The sequence below is a fragment of the Coloeus monedula genome, assembly GCF_965178545.1.
Source record: "Coloeus monedula genome assembly, chromosome: 5".
In the NCBI taxonomy this organism is placed as follows: domain Eukaryota; kingdom Metazoa; phylum Chordata; class Aves; order Passeriformes; family Corvidae; genus Coloeus; species Coloeus monedula.
The window spans coordinates 3,825,018-3,846,061 of NC_138785.1; the positions used below are offsets into that span (position 1 = coordinate 3,825,018).

The 21,044-nt window shown below is 39.9% G+C and overlaps 1 protein-coding gene across 1 annotated transcript in view; it reads right to left on the reverse strand.

Annotated features, from left to right (window-relative positions):
• Nucleotides 1–17,697, reverse strand: part of PDE5A (phosphodiesterase 5A) — a 105,551-nt gene extending 87,854 nt beyond the window's left edge. The window contains exons 1-2 of the mRNA XM_082281823.1: nt 17,626–17,697; nt 15,434–15,531 (exon numbers count right to left, since the gene is read on the reverse strand). The gene's annotated coding sequence lies outside the window, so the exon portion shown is untranslated. The remainder of the gene's footprint in view (nt 1–15,433; nt 15,532–17,625) is intronic.
• Between the last annotated feature and the right edge of the window lie 3,347 nt (nt 17,698–21,044).

Genomic DNA, 21,044 nt, shown 5'->3' on the forward strand with positions numbered 1-21,044 from the left:
CCACATAGCAAGAACAAATGTCCTTTGTTTTTATTTTAATAATGAATTTTCAAGGCATCTATGCTAAATGATTTTGTTCTGACAGTAGTGTTTAGTGCTCAATTTCATTGCTGTCTGTAGGAAAGTGCATTATTATGTGTTTAGTGGTCACTTAAGGCTCACTTAAAGGTTTTATTACAGTATGCTTATTAATAGTGCACAGCTTATTTCTGGAGAGGTTCCGTTCCGCTATTTGTGTTTAACTAATGTTTAAAAAAAAATGTGAAATTTTAAAGATGTTGGTAATATCTCTGAATATTTATGTTGGAAGGGATTTCAGGAAGTGATTTAGTCCCATTCCTCTGCTCCAGGCAGGCTAATGTCGACATTAGAACAGGATGCTCATGGCCTTTTGCAGTCATATTCTTGGTGTCTGTCTCGAGGTTTTCCAGCCTGTCCAGTGCCTCTCTGTAGGAGCCCCAGGGAAATGTGCTCAGTGCAGCCACTCAGTTCAGCTCCCAGGCAGCCTTCAAAAGGCTTTGGGACCAGTGCTGGGTCCCAGGTGCTGTGACCAGTGATTGTGCATCTGCCAGTGTGTGCCTGAAAACCTTTTTTGGCACACTTGGCTTTCCTGCATTGAGCCAGTGCTTTAAGGCAAAGGAAAGTAAATGTTCTGTGTGGTTCCAAGGGAGAACAAACACTGTGGGATATAATTCCCTAAATTATCAGGAGGGGCAGATACAGGAAGATATTTTGGCAGTCAAAACCAATAATGAACTTGCTTTCTATTCACTCGATCTAGGTTTTTTTCTGCTCCTACTTCATCTGTCACTAATATAATGTCTCTTCCCTGAATAGTTAGACTTGTATCAATCTCTCTGGCTGGCAGGAGAATCCTGATTCTCAAGAATACCAAAGTAAATACAACCTGTGTCTTCCTCTCTCATATTTTTTTACTTCAGAACTACTCACTGACTTTCCAGACTTGGAGAAAATGTAGGTTATCCCGCCCAGTGGGTTTCTCTGGTTTTGCCAAGCTGGAGATGTAAACAATTAGAAGAGAATGCAGGAAAATGGGATCATATGAGAAGTCTGTAAGAAAAGTTCCCTTCACTGGGGAATGTCCCATGATAACTGGGACCCTGAAAATCTCTCCTGCCCCGTGGTCAGGAGGAAATGATGAAATACTCCAAGTCGCAAGAATAGGTGATAGCACAATGGCCAGTGTGGTGCAGCTACAAACCTGCACAGGGGAGGATTAGCCTGGGTAATTTAAAAGATGTTTTTACCCTCAGGCCAGATTCTAATTTTGGCTAGGCTGAGGTAAATCGGGCATAACTTTACTGACATCAAAAGCCCTGCTCAACATGATCTAGCTTCATCTCTTAAAACCGAGGTCAAATCCATTAACTTTTCTAGGCAAGTTCTGCCCAAAATGAATGGGTGGAGCAAGGTCAAGCCTATGATTTTATTATTTTCTCTTGGGCACTTGCACAATTTGGTATTCACATCTGGCTTTGTCTTTCAAAGGGCTTTTTTTTTTTTTTTTTTGCATCTGAACTGTCAATTGTCTGGCCACAACTATTCAGCTGCCCAGTTTTGGATGGGGTGGGTTTGGGGTAGGCCAGCTTGAGAAATACAGATGCTAAGGGGTATGTAGTAATTTTAGGATGCTGTAAGAAAGCTTTATTGGATTCTCCCTAGAAGGTTCAGGCTATTATAAAAATGGAGCTCGCTTTTAGCCTGTATCAATTTTCTTCTTGCACTTTAATTTAAAGTTAGTGAGCCATATGCAGAGCAGAGATGAAAATCTCAAAGTAAATGCCTGTGACCTTATTTTGAATAATCTATAACATTTTTCATTGTGATAAAATGTAAGCATTGGGCAACTGCTGAGGTGCAGGTCCCAGTTCAGGTGTTTGTGCTTAGCTGCATGTCATTCTTTAGCTGGAAACTTACACTGTGATTTCACATTGCTTTAGAAGCAGGGAACTGCTTTAGCAACAAGCTTCGTTAGACATTTCTAGGAAATCGAAAATTAGCTCCGGTTGCAGTTGCTAGTATGGGTGTTTCGTGCATTCCCATGCAATGCCATGGGAAGGGGCTGATCTGCAGGAGGGAGTAAACTTAAAAAATACCCTCCTGAAACTATGCACACCCCAGGAGTCAAGGTGGGCTGTATAAAACATTCTCAGCCACCAGGTGGCAATGAGCTGTGGCGCTGCAGCCGGGGACACGGGAGGACCATCCCCTGCAGTACCTGGGAATTGCATGTGAGAAGCCATGTTCCTGTGGAGCACACGCCTTAGGGCTTCTGATGCATCTCAGCACGCTGGCAGTGACTGCAGTTTTTTCATTCCAGTTGGTGTGAATCAGTTTCCATTCCATTGGTTGTCTTTTGTCATTTGCCACTTAGCAATGTCACGTTTTAACACTCTCCGTGTCCTTTGGGAAGCAACCACGTTCTGTTATTTCAGAACATGAGCCTGATAATTTACTGAAGTGGTGATGGATGTTTTAAAGAAAATGGCAATTATCATGTGCAGTTATGCTGAGCTTGAAATCTCCTCGAGCCAGTGTATACTGTTACCAGCAATAAGACATAAGAGCATGTGGGGCACTGTGCTCACCCAGCAAAAAGCTGGTAATAGTTTGCGTTCTCAGAGAAATATTTGCTTCTGGCCTATCCTGAGGTTGTAACTTTTGCAGAGAAAAGTGGTAACGTTTTTCACTAGGATTTTTTCCCATTGAGGCAAGAAAATAACCTTCAAGGACACCAGCAGAGCTCAGCAGCACTTCTCCCAAGTTGCAGTAAGATCAGCATTAAGAATTCCTCATTTCTGGAATGTTCTGGGAACTCTTTATCTGCTTGCAGGAAAGCATTCCTCTGTAGGTGTCACACTTCAACTGAGCACTTTCATTAGCAGTGGAATACAACTTCAACAGCACTCAGGGCTTCTTAGGCATGTCCTTACATCTGAGAAGAAGCTGCTTCTGAAGCAGCCCCACGTCATGTTCTTCACTTTGAGATCCTGGTGGGGCAATCTGAGCCAGCAGAATTGCTAAATGTTTCTGCAGGAGGTCTAGTGTTTGGTAGTATGTGCTGCAAATGCCTCCGACAAAAATGATACTAGAAAGGAAGTTGCTGTAGCAAAGCCAAACACCACAGACACAAAGCAGTGGTGTTGTAGACACTCATGCCAGTTTAATTTCTTCTGTGTCTATTATGATATCAGTTTTTAGTTAGATGGCAGTCCTGCAGTTTTCTCCCATTTTCTGCTTATGTTTTTGTGCAGCCAAAGTATATCCAGCTAAAGCTTTGACTAAAACACCTTGAGATAATGACACTTGAGCATAATTTCTATATGGCCAGGTTCAGCTCCAATCATCATTTTGTAGGTACATGCAATAACAATATACTACCATTGGTAAAGTGGTGTATCTAAAGTGGTAAAGATGAGAAAACCCCCTACAAAGTTCAGAGAGGGCAGGGAATTAAAAAGCCAGGAAAAGACATGGTAACAGTGGAAAGTTTGAATTTCACGTAACACGCAGCAGTCTCAGCGTGCACGTTGCCTGGCCAAGGTAAACCACACAATAAGTTACTGTACAAACAGAGAATCATGAAGTGTATGATCCTTTAATCTTGAGGTGGCATCAGTGTAGTTCTGTTCTAATTACCTTGTTATGGATAGAAGAGGCTAGTGTGGTTCCTATTCCTGAAGAGGCTTGGTAGCTTCTAATTGTTGGAAAATAGGTAAAGACAGTTCTACGGTTTCACAGGCATGCTTAAAATCCAGCTGTCAGGCATATTTCTATTTAGCAATGGTTTGGAAGGTGTTTAAGGGGAACGGCAGTTTAATGGAGCATCTGGATCTCATTGCAGACTTGCCTTTTGTTTTTGTGTTTCTTAATTTATTATTACGCTTTCCAGCTGGGCTCATAGAGGCACAAAGGAGACAAGACATGGCCCCAGGTCACAAAGCAAATTTGTATTTCAGCTAAAACTTAAAAGTTTTCTTTTGCCTTTTACTTAAAATATTAAATGTAAGAGCTTCCAATACTACTTGATGGTATTTTTACTTGACTCTTGAAGCTTAACTGGTGATTAATGTATTAACATTCCTTGTCTCAAAAACAATTTTTTAAAGATATTGTAGAAGGCTTTATTTTTTTTTAGCTTTGTTTTGGTCCACTGATGCTGTTTTGTAGGAATAGTTGCTATCTATTTTTTTATTCAGGAGCATGTCAGGGGTGTGTTTGTGATTTCATGACTCCTGGAGCTCTCTGTAAAATGTGCTGCATGTTATGGGTAATCGATACTTGATTCTTAATATGGATAAAGAAATAGCAGAACATGCCAGCTATTGACTGCATTATGTTGTTTATCCTGGTTATGCGTCTTCCTGCTGGCTGTTCATCCTCTCAATATCCATTTTCCAGTTATTTCTGACAAACTTTTGCTTTGGGAAAAAAAGAGCAAAGAGCTGCAGTCACATCCACGTTCTGATCGTTGCCTGCTGTATTCCTCCCTCACAGGACCCAAGTTTGTTGTCCTCCCACTCTGTTAAACTGTGCCAAAATACAGGATGTAATTGAAAAATAACGTATTAGTCCTCCTGTAAGGAAATAAGGAAATCCAAAAGGAAATTCCACTTGTAAGTCTCTTCAATTCTGCTAAGGCACACTGTATATTTGGTTGTCTGCTTGGAGAGGAAAACTGAAGCTCCACTGCTTAGTTAAAAGTGTGTGTAACCTTGGCTGTGCTGGCTGTTTACTACTTAGGTAAATTCTTGCCATTTCTGATAGCTGTCCTTGGGACTGCTGTGTAATGCAGCCAAATCATTTCCATTGGCGTGAAGTGGAAAGACAAGAAATTTATCCCAAGGTTTAACCTGAATGAGATACACAGTTTTACAAGAGATTAAAGAGGGCTCTTGAGACAGTAAATAGAAATATGCCCAGAAGCAGCCATTTGGGTGTCAGATCCTTAGATTTATATTCATGCTCATGATCTAATTACTGCTGGTGAACTGGAAATATCTATATCGGCTCCACCCTTCCCTAACGTGCTGCTGATCACAGCTGTATAAAGCCAGTGAGTGGAAAATCAGAAAGTGCTCTTCAAACCTCAAACACTGGTCCAATTTCTTTTTGTTCATGATCCCTGCAGAAAAAGTCTGGGTTGATTCCAATTACTTTTTATCACATCAATGAAATGGGGTAATTTCTCTGTGTTTTGCAAATTACAGCAGCCACATGGATGTTTTATCAGAGGAGCTGTTATTCCAGCTAGGACCATTGGAATACTTTCTGCATCCTTTCCTCCTACCTCACCCTTGAACTGCTCCTGTGCTCAAGTAGTGTGGAGGTAAAGCTAAAAGCCTACAGGAGCACAAGGGAGACTCCTGAGAGCTGTGGATTTTATCCACTGAATTGGTGACAAACCCTGAAAGATGGACGGGACCTATTCGTAACAGTGATCCATAATCTGTGGTTCTCATACATGCAGCTGCAAGTAGGATGGTTCCTTCTCAAATTCCTGCATTTATTCCTGCAGCTCTAAGTATTGCAGTACAATGCCTTGTCCCTGTACATCTTTGCTCTGTTGACTAAAATTCTCATGCCCTCAACACAGATCCAGACATTTCTCACTCACCTGGCAATACTTAGAGCATTGTCAGGATTTGAAACTCTCCACATCATTGGGCAACCATCAGTAAATGCACAAGTTCTCTCTTTGGAGAACTCCTTGAACGCTGTTGGAATGGATGTGAGCAATTCTGGCTGTGTCAGCCAACAAGGCAACAGACAAATGCAGAGAGAAGAGCATGCTAACAAGTGTTGGAAAGTAGCAGGCTGCCAAATGAGAGCATGCAGAGCATAGTGCTTTAAAAAGTGCTGGAATTTGTTACTTTATTCTAATGTCCTGTGTTTTGAAGGTTTTTTTTAAGCTGTGATGGCACTGGAGACAGTAGTGGTGATGAGCTGGAGAGAAACATAACTTGCGTGCAGTCCCGAATCTCAGAAAATTTTGAAACCTGAATCATTTTCTTCTGGGAAAACTTTTAGTGCCAATTATGTTCCAAAAGAATTTCCAAGGCAGCCTGCCCATCCAATTTCTCTTTTTCAAGCTTATAAAATAGCAAGCTGATAGCATGCATCTATCCTTTTGACCCTGTGGAGCATAAGGCAACTGAAAAGTCATCGGGCTGCCCCTGGAAGCTGGGTTATGGATTCTGGCCAAAAGCATGGACGCTGTAATTGGTGTGGAAGATTTTTCTTCTCTTAATCACGCCTTCATATTTGAACTCTTTCCAGTCTTCCCAAAAAACAAGTCATTAGCCACTCCTTTGGAAGCAGAAAGGCTTGAGGCAGCGTTGCTTGAGATTTGTTTGACCTTTCAGCTCTGCTTTCCTCTGAGCACTGGATTACTTCTGCTCTGTGCAGTTTGGATTATGTAGGGATTCAAGCATCTGAGAGAGGGAGGGAAATGATAATTTTTGGGTCAAGGAATGAGACTTTTGGGGAACCTCTCTCTATTGGCTGGTGTGTTTTTCAGGAAGTTTGTTATCAGAGTAGTTGCTGAATCTACTTGCATGAAAATCTGAGGGGTTTGAATAGGATGTGAGAGTCTGAAAATTCCTTCTGCTAAGGACAGGTCTTACCCTGTGATGTATGTTGAAGGCCTGTTCACAGCAGAAAATATTTGAGAAAAAAATCAGTATGCAAAAGGAAAGAGTTAAATTATAAAAAAAAATAAAGAAATGGGTTATAATTATCTGATTTGACTATCCAAAAGAAAGAGAACACTGCTTCCTCCAGGCCCCAAAAGAATTTGCAGGACTGACCCCTGAGAGAAGCTGACCCAATATGCATGGAAACAAGAGATTCCTGAAGGAGCTGCCTCTGCCAGAAGAGCTGCTGCAGAGATGTTCCTCTTAAATGAAATAACACCATTTCTGTTGGAATTAAATCTTACTAAAATCACGAATGCTATGGAAAATACTTCAAAACCTACACTACGCTGTTCTGCATGCAGTTGCTCCAAAATACCCTGAAGAACCAAATGCTGCAGCTTAAAGCTAACAATACCAATTCAATAGGTATATAACATCTTCCAGTGTATGGAAACAAAGTCAGGACAGCTGATTCAATTCACAGAAAATATGGAATTTTCTTAGCATCCTTCAGTGATTGGTTGTCTTACTGATGGTAGGATTTGTTTGATAATATCCAAATGTAAATACCATTTGTACCATGTAACCCTGGGTTACTGTGATTCCCACCCTCCCCCTGGCTGGGGGAATTTGGGTTTGATCTTGAGTAACTGAGACAGAAGTACCAAAGTACAGTAAATCCAACATAATACTTTCTTACCCCAAAATACACATTCCAAAACACTGGAAGAACACAGCATTTTTTTCTGAATTATTTACTCAAAACCTAGATGAAAAATAATACAGGTCAGGAAGCTCATGTGTGATTAAAGGAATGTACTGTGCATACATCTTAATATGCAACATACATATAGTTCCAATTGTATTTGTGCATGGAGTCAGAGGAGAAGAGATTTCTAAAGGCAAAGCAGGAGTTACTCCCAGAAATCGAGAGGGGGGCTGTCTAAAAAGTAACTTTACTGGGATTTTATTTCTACTTTGCATACAAGGCTGTAGTATGTTGGAATCTCATATGCATTCATGCAATATTTGTCTTTTAAGCATGACTGACATGCTGAGAAAAAGGTTTAATATGGAGTTGGAGCCTAAAAGAGCCACCCTGAACTTAGGGATCCAAGTCCACGGTGTATACTCTGTCCTGGAGCCAGGATAATGTAGGTGAGGAGAGCGAGGCTTGAGCAGAGCTGGTTGTTAGGGGGGTGCTTTGGTGACAAAGTGACACTGTCCCTCCTGGAGCTGCCAGGCTGTGCTGATGTCACTTACCCTGAATGTGCTGCTCTTCTCTACTTTTTAATCAATTTGAAGGGGTCACTGGCAATGCCCACATCTGTGTAGCTGTTGGGGTGCATGACTTTTATTGAATTGTCTGTCTCCAGCTTGCATTATCAGGTTACTTTTCTTTCAGGGGCCTGCATAAGAGAACAGGCCTCAGCCCAGTGCCAATTATAAGAGCAAAGAAAAGCCTTTTTGTTTGGGTTTGCTTTGATGTGTGTGGAGAGGAAGCGTGCAAACCACACTGCTGGGTTAGCTGACCTCTCTGCGGTGAATTCCAATTGCATTTACTTTTCAAATAGCTATAAAAAGGGAAGGACTTTCAAAGCCGTAATTCCAAATTGTTTCCAGCACAAACCCCAAACAGCTGCACTTTGTGCTGGGAAATGCCTTGAAGGCTGAAGGAGGAAGCCTTCCCTCCGGGCCATGTAGATGTTTTACAGCTGTACATAAGGCCTTGAGGTTAAAGTGACTTCCTTGGAGATCCCATCCATAGATGGCCAGGCGGTTTTGTGGTTATGAAGGAGGACCTTGGCCTGCTGTGCCGAATGCTGCTGTGGAGGGAGGAATGTGGTGATGGGAGATCTGCACATCCTCACCTTCCAGGCGCGGCTTTCAGCACCCTCACCTCTCTTTGCACGCACTTCCTGCATTCCCGGCCCTCCTAATGCGTACACACAGGTCTGGCCAGCCCAGAGGGAGCTGCCCGGGGCTGGGGAGCAGCACATCCCTGCCCGGCCAAGGTGCTGAGTGCTCCCATTAACTCTGTGCGGGAGCTCTGGGCTGAGACTGTGCTGACACCAAGGCCTTGTTTCTGGTCATTCAAGTAGTGTTTGTTTTGTGTACCTTGGACTTCCTCAAGCAGCTCTGAAAGCCCCAACTCCGACGTCTGCTTTACAATTATCTGACAACTAATTTAATAAAAGCTCTGCAATTAACAGGCTGAATTTGTGCAGCTCGTGCTCTTCAGGGCCTCATCTGAAGGCTTTGCAGTTCTTAATGAGCAGAACTTTGCAGATGCTGCATTGATCTACTAAGCTCTGCTCTAATATTGTTTAAAAGTAATTACCCTCACCATGTTGTTTCTGCTTTGCTATTTCTAAACTATGCAAATTCAGGAAGCTGCCTCTTGCACATGATTATAAATTGCTGGCTGGGGTGAGGTATCTAACAGGCAGCTAAAATATAATAAAATATTAAATGCATTTTCATGTTATGCATGTTCTGTTTAGGTATTATTCACCAGGGACTCTGAATTTGCTTCACAATAATAAACATGAAGGGAAAAAATTATTTTCTCAGTAATGAGCAGATATGGCAGAAGGGTTTTGGCATATAGTTCTTCCCTTAAAGAACTTTGCCTGAAAGAGGTATGAAGAAAAACTCAATAAAATATTGAGATCTGACCTATTGCTGATTACATTGGAAAAGCACAGGAGAAAGTCATGGCAGGTATGTAATAGGAGGGAAGAGGAAAGTAGGGTGCCAAGTGTATCCCTTAAAAATTAAAATTTTTTGATTTGTTATTAAGAAGAACAGCAGGTTTTATTAGTGGCATATAAACAGCACTGAAACCTGGAAGTGACAATTAACAGCAGCCCACGTCTTGTTAAGTCCGTGATAGAGGGTTATAATTCATATGCCATCTGGACATGGAAATTTTGTTGAAGGCTGCTCTCAACATGAGCTCATCAGTTGGTGCAAAATATTCTTCTGCAGGAACATGTCTCAAAGAACAGCAAGAGAACTGAGGGGCAACAATTTTCAGGATAAGAATCAATAAATTCTGTGAAGGAAGGAAATTACTTTATTTTCACCTTTGACTTACTGATATTATTCTGGATTCAAAAGTTTCACTTAGATCCTGAAGTCTGAGTGCTCTCTTGTTTCTTCCTGACTGGGACTGGTGATCTGTTTAGACTGTGCCATGTGCCACAGGCAAAAGTCCTGCCACAGACTTTACCTACAAAACTTATTCTGAATACCTGGCAGGAAACTGAAAATGGAAGAAAAAAAACCTAAAAATAAAATATTACAGATATCTTGATGGAATCTACCAGCTCATCTGACACATAAGGAAAGATGGGAAAACTTCTTATATTTAGGCTAGCGAAATAGAAGACAGGTGATGTGTCATACATATTACATAACTGAAGGTAAATGCTAGTGAGAAGAGATTATTTAACTGATAACATTGGCACACCAAAAAAATTCATGGTGACTAAAAGCCACTTTAGATTTTAAGTAGGAGAGGCCATTAATTTTTAAAGCAGGGGAAGCCCAGAGCCTTGCAGAAGTTTAGCCTCAGGAATTGTCTGAAGGAATCAGTTTAATTTAGCTTTTAACACAGAGAAAATGCATATGAACATGGCAGCAGCAATTAAACTTTCAAGAGGGTTTCCAAGCAAAACTGAAATCACAGATGATGAGCTCAGTTTGTTAAACACAGCACGTTACTTACAGAAATGTTAACATAAGTCATGGACCCGAAGTAATCCAATGTGGATGTCAATTATTTGAGCATTCTGTAATTAAACCCAGATTTTCTGATAGCTGTGGCTGTCTCCACATTGTTTTGAAGTGTTTGACCTTGAATAATATTTGCTGCACTAAATGGCCACGGCCACTATCACACACAACATATTTTGGATTTGTGGAAAGATGAGCTCACCAAGGGCACACAGAACCCACAGCCTGATCCACAGACAGTGACTGATGTCAGCCCAGACAAACTGATTTTCATATATCCTGAAAATGCTCCCTTATGCTTATATGTACATTCAGAGATGTTTTTGACAAAGTAAGTCATCAGTTTTCCTGCTCTCACCAGTCATCTTTACAGTGGCACTTCCCAAAGATGTGTTCTCAGCTGAGATACACACCATTAGTCATGTTGTTGATTCAGCCAGGCTTCTCAAAGCCTGGCCTATGTCTCCTATCAGTTTCTTCCTTGTGTATCCTTTTCTTTGAAATATTGCTGATCCAGCTCTGTATTAATTCTGTGGACATAGAATATATTTCATACTAAGATACACATTTGCTTGTTTTGCTAAAGACCCTCAGGAATAATCTTTACCTTTTAAAAAATGCTGCATTAAAATTGTAGTTGCCACTGAAAACACTGGGACTCTCCTAACAGACCATTCAGTTATACGACATTACAATACTACAGGATCCTCCCCTTAACCTGGAAATTATGTAAAAAAACCCAGTTCAAGATGAGACTCACTACTGCACCAGATCCATAGTGTTGTTTTTAGAATAAAAAACTCTTAAAATCAGAGCTGCGGACCTCAAAGTCAGTGAAACCACTCTTGAAGATTTAGTCATTGCATATATTTGGAACACTGACATTTTTAGACTTATGAGTATTGTGAGAATCACAACTTTAGTTGTGCCTAAATGCAAACCTTATAGAAATATTCCTTACAAACTTGAAGTCATGAGGCAAATTGATTTGGGGTTGGGAAGACATAATTCTGTGTGGGATTCTGTTTGGTTTTCTTTTTAAAAACAGTGTCATCTCAGAAACAAATTTTTCTCTTTAAGCTGTCAAGAAAATGGCAAAATTTATTAAAAATACTATGCTGGTAAAAATACTGTTCTAATATTTTACTCCTCCTTATTTTTCTGTTATATTCTGTTTTCTATAAAGCACAGTCTGCACAAAGAAATTCAGCTGCAGAAACCATTGTTTGAAGGGGGAAGCTGAGACTTTCTGACAAATTGCAAATAGCTAACATGAAAAAGTACTCCCTGGTATCTTCTCCTGAATGAAAAAGAACACGTTTCTTCTGACATGTGTTCTTGCTATCTGCTGATCTTAGCATTTAAGAATGTTTCAGAATAGAACAGGACTGTATTAAGGGAACTTGGATGAGTAAATCCTCTTGTGGCTCTTTAGGAAGTTATAATCTGCAAAAGGAGTTCACTTGCAAGGAATCTCTTCTACTTAGAAGGCAAAAAGGGAGAATTAAAACCCCCTATTGCACACAGCTTGCTATCTGATTTTTCCCCTCATGTGTAGCCAGATTTTTCTGAGGGAAAAACTTTAATGATTATTGCTTTTTTTCCATAGCAGAGCAAGAATTTTTTGAACAGATGCTGACTGATTCTGTTCTGTGCAATTGGACTGGCGGCTCTCGGAGTACTTGTTCAGGGCTGCCAAGTTATGAAATGTTTGAGGTACAAGCAGAGTGTGAATAAAGCTTTTATTGCTCTGAACAAGACATCTCGGCTCAAAATTCCCTTGCTTACATTTGTGTGGATATTAATGACCTGTTAGTTAAATGTGGATATAAAAATGTCAGATGGACTAAAATGGATCAAATCATATTTCTTCTTAGTTTTGCCTTTTAAATGTTTTATGGTTACTATCACTGGGCTTCCCTCCTCTTCTCGTGTTTTGTGTTTACTGGCTGTTACATGGTCACCTTTTAAAATACAAATACAGCCACAAATCAGAGGCTGCTTTTATTGTCATTTATATCAACAGAGTTGTTTTTTCTGCTTTCTAGATGAGGGAAAAGTTTCTAAATGGGGAGAGTGAAGAACTCCTTATATTCTCCTTTATATACGAGATGATATCTCTGAAAAATAGCAGGTTTCTCAGGGTCTAAAATCTTTCAGATATGCTAGGAGAAGCTTCAATTAATCCTCTTTAAGTCTGTCTCAAGTTTTTAAATACTACAGTTGTTGTATTTTCAAATTCTAGATTTTACCTTTATGTTTGCCAGTCTTTCATTTTTCTAAAGAAAGTTTTATCATTTAATCGGATAATGATTAAAAAATTAGTGATTGACCAATTTTTAAATATTCCTCTATTCTTTTTCTCTTATCTCAATGTGGTTTTGTAAGTGAAGACAAATAGGAAAGGCAAATATGGAAGCATTTTGTGTTTCAGAAAAGAAAATTGATGTGTTTAAATACATTGAAAGAGAAAATGAAGTTTCACTATTTTATATAAAATGACTGTATCATTTTCAACCAGACCTGGCTACTAATACTTATTCATGATATTACATAAGTAATTACACAGCATTTCAGGAATGATAACTAATGCTAGAACTTGAGCAGTAAATTCAAAGGTTGCTCCCTTTCTGGTGCTGCAGCACAAGTCTGATCTTGGACAAGATCCTAGGCAGTAATGCCGAGCAAGGAAAGTGTTACAACAGCATCGTATCTTGCTCTTCTCGTCACTACGGATTCCAAAGGCTGTAAAATTCTCCTGTGTTCTGATCCTTCTCATAATATTGTTGTGTGATACTCTAATGGTGCAAGAGTTGTGTCAGCACCCTGTGAGCCAACATCTGGAAACCATTAATTCTTCATGGAGCACAGGATGGCACAGACACAACTGATGCATCTGGAAAGAGCAAAACCTCTCTGTTGTGCCCTGGTAGGGTGAGTGGCTGCCAGGGGAAGGCTGGGAATCTCTCAGGATCCTTCAGACAGACTTCTGGCATATATACAACAGCTGAACCTATAGTATGACCAGGAACCTAAATGCTCCGAAATGTGAAAATGCTTCTAAATGTGAAAAAACCTAATGTGAAAAGGATGTGGAATATTGCTCTCAAGGTTTGTGTTTAGTTACAGTCTGTTAGTGACAGTTCAGTGTGTAAAAAGTGACAACTACATCTGTGTAGATAAATTTTCCATCTGAAACAGATCCGAACCCAGATATTTGGAACCTAATTGCATATCTTTTGTCTGATTTGTTCATGTGCACAGTGGCTCCGTGGCACACGGCAGCAATAACAGGTAGGATATCTTGTTACATGTGACATGAATGATACAGGAGCATTTTTCCGTGCTGACATGATTCACCTGCTCAAACTTAAAGAGGTCACTTAGCAGGGCAACCTTATTCTTCATCTCTCCTTTATTCTCTTGTAGTGTTACCTTCAATTCATTATTCAGCTCCAGTTCAAACCCGAATATTTTAAATGCACATCTTGTGGGACAATTTATGCGAGACCAGTTGTGTCTGAGTATTACATATTTTCCACAGAACCTAGGAAAGCTCACTCTGAAAGTCAAGAAGAACTGTAGCTTTTCATTACTACTTTTTCTGGAAAGTTTCTTTGTTTTATTCATATTATAACTGGCAACTCTTATCAAGCTCCCTTGACTTTCATGGTTCTGTTAAGAGCTGGGACTGTTCAGGCTGGAGAAAAGTGCAGAAGACACAAGTAGAAGTGATACTGTCTTTTTGTTTTATTTTTTTTCCAGAAGGCCTGCAGCTATGATTTTCCAGTCAGTGAAGATTTTTGCCCCAAAGGAATGGACAGTAAGCAGATGCTCAGAGAACAAGTGATAAGGATCTAGGAAGATATTAAGACCTGCAGCTCATGACAAACTAAAATCTTTTGCAAACAGAATTACAATTAGCTGCTTAGCTGTGTTCTGGTGGGATTTCTGAAGATTCAGAGAATTCATGGTGGTTCAGAAAGAGAACTTTAACTTTGCCTAATATGCCTCGTGTTCTGTCAGCTATGCAGAGGCAATGGAAAACATTTGTCAAAACAGATGGCAGGTTTAGCCCCCTGCCACTGAATGCAAATGGGAAGTTCAAGGTCCAGTTACTGTTTGTTGAGCCAAGAAACATTTGGAAACTTAGTTTAGCATTGAATAGACCCCAAAGAATACACTGTTACAATTCCAGGACTCCGTGGCTATGGCCAAACTCAGAATGCTGTGAACAGTCGTTTCACAGCTTATGCTTCCAGCCAGGACGAAGAACTGCTGAGGTGCACAAAACCTGAGATGGAGCAGCTAACAAGGTTTTCAGGATTTTTGAGAAGACATCTTCAACAGCTGCTTCAGCCCAGCAGAACGTTTCTTTGCGCAGTGCTTCCTGATAATCTATTATGCCACTCAGTTGCTTTTCATACACTAAAATAAATATTATCTTAAAAGCAATCATGTGCATAAAATATACAAGGAGACTGACTGTGAAAATCTCTGTTTTTCCTATTAAATCATACTGGCATGTTACACTGAAGTAAGTTTCACAGAAACTCTAGGTAAATTGTGGAAACTATGATCTGTGTAGCTGAAAGGTTTCAGTTGCTGGTGGCATAACTACCAAAAGCAAAACAAAGTCACAGAGATGTTTTACAAGCATCCAGTGAAAGAGATGCTGGGATAATTTGTGCTGATTAATAATGAAAAAGATTCTTGCTGTGATTTAAACCATTTACTGTTAAGTGAGCAGAGGTTACCTGCCTGAATTTGGAATGAGAACATAGAGAAAGCTCCTAGGAAGTGTTTGTGATAGTGATCAGTGCTTTATACAGACCCTAATGAAGATCCTAGCTATTCAATCATATAATAGATTAGAAAGGTAGTTTTTTCCTGTGGAATGGGTACTCACTGCAGTACAGTAAGTGCAAGGTTAAACTGCACTATATCTGTCTCTACCTTTGCGTCCCTTGCCCGTACATCAGGAATTAAGCATCGAAGACCAGAAGTGTAGCACTGTTGAAAACACAACTGACCTCTCAGTCTTGCACAAGTCTTGACAAGTGCCTGTCACCAGGTTCAGAGTATTTCTTCCCAGTCGAGTCTTGCTGAGCTCCCTTCTTCCTTCTACACACTGCAGAAAATGTACAGCCATAATTTAAAGTCAGAAGCAAGGGCTAAAAGATAACTTTTGTGGCTGATAATTGTCAGACTACCCATATTTGTTCTCCACAGCCTCACATTAATGACTTCCTAAGGATTAGTTAAGGCTATCCGACCTACTTCACTTTTTTTTCCTTCTAGAATTTCATGAACCTATGGGATGGATGTCATGAGTGAAGGCCAAGGTGCTGTTAACTATATGTTAAGGTAAGCTGCTAAACACCAGGTGTTATTACTTCTTTTGTTTATTTAGACTTGTAAAGAAACATTGATTTGTGTTACACACCGAGTAACTTGCCAGTGAGTATTAAACGATGGCAGGAACCTAATTTTTATACCAGTAGTTTCAGACTGGACCTAAAGACCAAATTAAATAACTAAAATCCAGTTAATCTTATAAAGATGTGCAAGTCTTCCTCTTCAAAACCCTTGTGATCTTTATGCAACAAATTTGGCCAATATGTCACCATTGCTTCCCACAAATCAGAACTGGGAAATCTGTGAAAAAAGCTGTTAAGTGTTCCCTTAGGATTTAGGCACTGATGATCAATGCAACAGCAGCAGGCAGATGTTAACACACCTCAGTTGGCAGAAAAATTCAATTTTTAGAAGTCCGTGTGTTCCAAATAACTGTGGCAGACGTACAGTGAAGCCCCCAGAGCTGCAGGAGCTAATCACTAACACTGAGGGTCTTGGATCTTCCCGACAGGTAACAGCTTGCTGTAGTGGCTGTCTGCAGAGGGTGGCTGTTATTTGGAAGCAACACATTTCAGTGCCTCTTTTTTTGACAGTACCTGGGATTAATTTAGTCTACTGTTGTCTAAATATCTCTGTGGACAAGGATCTGCAGAGATCCAAATTGAGTGGTGAAGAATTGTGGTTGCCAAATTTGTTTACATAGATGGGTTTTTTAGCTGAGACTTTCACTGTGTGGTTTGACACTAAAAGAAGTCATTCCTGGACTGAAGTACCAGGAAACAGCATAAGGGAATAAAAATGGATGTACAGAACTAGAAAACAACTCTTTTAACTGTACCCATCATTTTAAATAGAAAAAAAAATCATTAAGTGAATTGCATTTTCCCATGTCTGAATAAGGAACAAGGTATTTTTTGTTGGATTTGTGAATATGTTCAGTACTGTGCAAAGAAAAGAAATGCTCTTTTCCCTTAATACGTCTATAAACCTAGGTTCTGCCACTTTAGTCTACCAGTGACAGTAATACAGCATTTTATTTCCTGATTTGTTGTGACTATTAAACCTATGAGCTTAGATAACTTTGTTAAAGCACAATTAAAATTTAACAACTTGCCTAGTTATCCTCCTAGTCAAATTTGTCCTCATTTGAAAGGGCTCTTTTCTAATTTTGACTTATTAAATTCCATGAGAAAGATCAAAGGTGCCCTCCTGTTCCTTATTACAGAGGATCAATGGATCAGATAATTCAAGGTTTGATAAAATATCTCAGTGAATTCAGCTGTACTCACTAATTATGATATTATTAGGCCATTTTAGAGTAAAACTCCCAATTCTTTTGTAAACAGCATCAATACATGCTTAGCAAGTACCTCTTTGCTGTGGAACATGGCTCTGTTTTTGTTTCAAATTTGAAAATGTACCGTGTCATTTTCAGTTGCTAAGCCATATGATTTACTGACTGTTCTCGATGGATTGTATTGGCATCCCATCAGGACTGCATTCTAGCCTTCCTCCCTAAAATACAGGCAGTTCTAAGAAAGCAGCACTATTCTTGTGAAAACAGCATTTATATATTTCTCTTGCATGTTTATCCTCAGCATCATCTTACTGGGAACATGCTTAACCTGCCAAAAGCTCTTCTGAACTCTGACTGCAAACCATTCCAAAGTCCAAATTTCTCATGCAAATGCCATATGACCTCAGGTAGGTAGAGGACTCCAGGTTCTCTAAGCACGTTATCTGCAACCAACTTTACAGTTTTCTGAGCCTTTTGGCTGCTGCATATTCAAAGCACTGTTTACTTGTTGCCCTTGTCATCTAGTCAGACTACATAACTTTGATCCAGGCAGTTTGCTTTCAGTCTTACCTCGGTATTCACAACCTCATCGTGCTGAGAAGTCTTACCCAGGCGCCTTATCCTGAAAACCTGGGGCTTTTTGTTTGTTTGATTAACTCCCATGGCTTGCAAGCGATCCAGCTTTTGTTCAGCCGCTGTTCTGAAGGCTGGTGCATGGCTCTGCACGGCTTGGGCTTTCCTTAATCAACATATGGACTATAATATATTGTTTGTTTTGAGTCTGATGTCATGGGAAAAAGTGTTGCTTCAGTCAGTATGGAAACTTGCCCAGATACGTTTGAGTTGTTTCTTCCTTGACTGTAGTATCTGCTTGAAACATTTCACTTGCCTTCTAATGGTTATTCCTGCTCATCCACAGGCTGTTTCCAGTCCAAATATAGTGCTACATGATTGAAAAAATCCAAGAAGCAGTTCTCTTTTTGGCACATGTTTAACAATCCCAGCTAAATGCATTCTGAAAGGCCATGGTCCAGTTTGTCATAGAAGGTCACAGGCTTGCTGAGGCTGTCCCTCTGGACATTTCAGCGACTTCTGTGTCTGCACAGCTACAAAAACTCTGCTGAAATCTGGAATGTTTTTCAAACCCTTTCTTCCCCTCCCTCCGAAGTTGCTGTGAGGAAGCAGTGACCGAGGGTATCCTTGTGAATCTCCTGTTGACCCTCAATTTGGAATGTGCAGCCAGTTCAGGGCTGCATCGGGGTCCTGTGTTTGGGGTTTGTTTTTTGTACTGAGGGAGCCTTTTAGATGATTGGAAATTACTTTAGATTTGGAAATTACTTTAAAAGAACAGCTAAAGTGATTTTATTTGCTTGTCTGCATACCTAAAGGATATTAGTCAGGGCAAACTAATGTAACTCCACTGATATTAATAGAGCTGAGTTAGAACAACTGGAGAATAAGCCCTTAAGTTCTAGGGAAATTATTGTTGTGCAGGCAGAGTTTCAAAGGCTCTAATGCTGTCTAATAGTGTTAGGAGTCTCTAATACCCAACTAATTCCTAATTAGCTTTTCCTTCCCTGTCAACTCCTCTGTTATGCCATTTTTGTTGATGTCATAGTTTTGCTGTAAGAAAACAAGAACTCTGTTGGAGATAAACCTGCCCTGAGCTGTGCCTTCAGATGTGTAGTACATGCCCAGGACAAGAGGCTCAGCAGGCTCCAGTGCTTGCACACTCCTCCTGAAACACTCAGAAAATCAAAATGTAAGTGTTTCGGCTTTGTAAGTAGCAACTGGGATTTTTCTGTTACTCCTAACATAGCTGATTAGGAATGGCTTTTCCTGGGGACAAAGATACCATTCTAACTTGAGGATTGTCTCACTGCCAGATTTCAAGCTCCTCTTATAAATCACTATGGCTCTTCAGAAAACAGATGAAAAATATGAATGTTGGCAAAACCACCCTTCACTAAATTTGTTCCAAAAATGGCTGAACTATTTTCTACCAAATGTAAAAAAAACAAAAAAAAACAAAAAAAAACTTACCAAGTCAAAGAAGAAGAAATTTCCACCTGGATGCTTGAAGTTTGGCTTTATAACTTTTCACACACTATGGAGTTAGGGCTTTCTCAATGCCATCTGACTAACCAGTCCAGTTTTTGTCTGCATTAGAAACTTTATTCAATATGAGGAACTACGTGTATGGAGATCTTGGTTGGTTTTATCTGGATTTGGAGGATCTTCTGAAGACTATAAAACCTAAACAGTGAAAAGGGTCTAAGATCCCAGCTTTCCTCAGGCAGTACTCATCAGAGAGGGCAAGTGTGTAACTCTACCAAATTAAAGAAATGCTGACAGTATTAAAATAATGCATATTCTATTATCTAAGGCACTTTGGATTTGAACTCTTCGGGGAACTAAGATATAAAACAAATATTGGGACCTTGTGGAGGTCAGTCTGTCCTGGACACCCTTAAATTGCAATGCAGAAGATGGCAAAAATTAATTCATCTGCCAATGGACTCGAAATAAATAACTTCTTGAATGCAATTTTCCTTTTATCCAGAAGCTAGGACAGTGCTTTTTGTTACCTTGTCTAACCTATTGCATTTCCAGGCCATCTATCAACACAGTTTCAGTTCTCCCCTTGTATAATATGATGAGAGCGAAACCAGGAGCCAGGCAGAGAATGTACAAACTATTGTGACACCTTTGCAGCATTAAATGGCTTTGGCTCAGGGAAAAGTACCTGGCCCTTGGAAAGACCTCTTGGCAGTGACAAATGTGCACGTATTCTGCTACTTTATGTCCTGAGATTTCTTCTTAGTTACTGTTCTCTATGAAAACAATGTTTTTAAAATAGTGGAGATGATATCCAGGATATTTCTGCTATTTATAATTCCCATTGTTGCAGCTCTCTGGGGATGATTAGGTCGGATGACTTCAGTGGTGTGATAGCTATTGATATAAATAACTTTCCAGAAGATTTCCTTGTGACTTCAGAACAAATTAACCAGCAAGAAAAATATTTCTGAAGGAGTTTAGTTACCTAGGCATTTTCTGAAAACCACGGTTGGCACTGATCTGCATGCAGAAGAGACAAAAACATTTAAAAGCTGATCTTTGAGTGCTTAGGTTTTTCATTTAAAGAAATCAATTATCAAATACCAAGGTCCCATTTTCAGGAGTCTCAGGCTCCTCGGTTTCACAAGCCTTTCTGACTGTTGCGTTTTCTGAGAAATTTAGAGAAAAGGAAGAAATGCTCACCTAGATGAAAGCAAAAATAAGCTGTATTCATCAGTGATCAGAAACACTGTATAGTTCAATGAGTTGCTAGGGAAATCTGGCCAAGGGGCAGGTAATTATCCAAAACTCTCCACTTACTTGAAGCATACCTAAAAGTTTGCTATTGCGAAAGGTCTTTCCTTTGAGACTTCCGCTGTTTCCTGATTTCAGCCAGGAAAGGAATAGTGGAAGAAGTGCTTCTCACTCTATTTTGGTACTTCTGCTTCTGATTCCTGAAGAAGGGAGGCAGAGACAGGGTGTGTGTTGAAAATAAACTGACAAAGTTCTAGTTGCTCTTTAATGTGAATCCATTTCATTCCATGTTTTGGTTGCAATTTTAAGTCATGTTTTTGTGGACTAATGCTGAGGAAGGACCAAAGGTTTCAGGTCTGACTAACCAAAAGTGAACCTGCTTATCATTCTTTCCCTTTCTGAGTTCATGCTCCCAAATACTCCAATTTTGTGTGCCAGTGCATGTGTGTGTGTACAAACATGATTGGATAACCTCCTTAGATTACCTGTGAAAAGTGGAATTCTTAGACCTGTTTGTTAATTGATTGAGAGACCTTGGATGAAGAATCTGCCCCTACAATTAAGTTATTTAATCAGAAGAGACTTCTCTAAGGTAGCAACAGAAAATGCTGAAATCTTTGAGGTGCTCTCACACTTAACAATTTTCAATTAATTGATTTAAGACTGAGGTTGCT